Raw genomic sequence first — 1,420 nt, forward strand, 5'->3', positions numbered from 1 at the left:
TTGTGTGCAAAGGCATTTTTACATGCCTAATGGGTGCAGGGATGTAAATCCTTGAACACCTCAGGATCTGTGGACCCCACGGATCCCCACCTACCTCCACTCACTTCTTCTCACCACTTTCTTTCACACAACCCCATAAACACTCTTCCCCAAAAACCCTTCACCAATCACCTCAAACTCTCTTCCCCATCACCTCTTCACCACTCACATCCATCCACCCTTCCCCATAAACCTACCTCATAAACTCCACCTACCTTCAAAAATTCAAAACCAATTTCCCACCCAAACCCACCCATATGGCCGAAACCTTTCCCCCTTCCCTTCCCTATATAAAGCCCTCCATCATTCATCAAATTCACACAACACACTCCTCTACACCCTTCTTGGCCGAAACACTTCCCACTCTCCCTCTCCTCCATTTCTTCTTCTTCTTCATCTATTCTTTCTTTTATTGCTCGAGGGTGAGTAAAATTCTAAGTTTGGTGTGGTAAAAGCATAAGCTTTTTGTTTTTTCATTACCATTGATGGCACCTAAGACCGAAGAATCCTCTAGAAAGGGGAAAGGGAAGATAAAAGCTTCCACATCCGAGTCATGGGAGATGGAAAGGTTCATCTCCAAATCCCATCAAGACCACTTCTATGATGTTGTGGCCAAGAAGAAAGTGATCCCTGAGGTCCCTTTCAAACTCAAAAGAAATGAGTATCCGGAGATCTGACATGAAATTCAAAGAAGAGGTTGGGAAGTTCTAACAAATCCCATCCAACAAGTCGGCATCCTAATGGTTCAAGAGCTCTATGCTAATGCATGGATCACCAAGAACCATGATCAAAGTAAGAACCCGGATCCAAAGAACTATGTTACAATGGTTCGGGGGAAATACTTGGATTTTAGTCCGGAGAATGTGAGGTTGGCATTTAACTTGCCCATGATGCAAGGATATGTGTGCTTAAGAACCCTGGACACCTCTAATTGGGGACTTTAGCAAAGCTGAGTCACAATCTGAAAAGGTTCACCCAATTATGTGTCTGTGGCATTTATGTATCCGGTGGTAATACTGGAAAACAAAGTGCTTAGGGCCACGGCCAAGACTCATAAAATAGCTGTATTCAAGAATCATCATACTAAACTAGGAGAATCAATAACACTATCTGAACTCTTAGTTCCTATAGAAGCCAATCATTCTGAACCTCAATGGATAGAGTGAGATGCCAAAACTATTCAAGAGACAAAAAGCTATAAGTCCCGCTCATATGATTGAAGCTATGTTTCATTGATAGTTTGGAATTTATAGTATATTCTCTTCTTTTTATCCTATTTGATTTTCAGTTGCTTGGGGACAAGCAACAATTTAAGTTTGGTGTTGTGATGAGCGGATAATTTATACACTTTTTGGCATTGTTTTTAGTATGTTTTTAGTAG

This window comes from Arachis ipaensis, chromosome B02, assembly GCF_000816755.2.
Source record: "Arachis ipaensis cultivar K30076 chromosome B02, Araip1.1, whole genome shotgun sequence".
Classification (NCBI taxonomy): domain Eukaryota; kingdom Viridiplantae; phylum Streptophyta; class Magnoliopsida; order Fabales; family Fabaceae; genus Arachis; species Arachis ipaensis.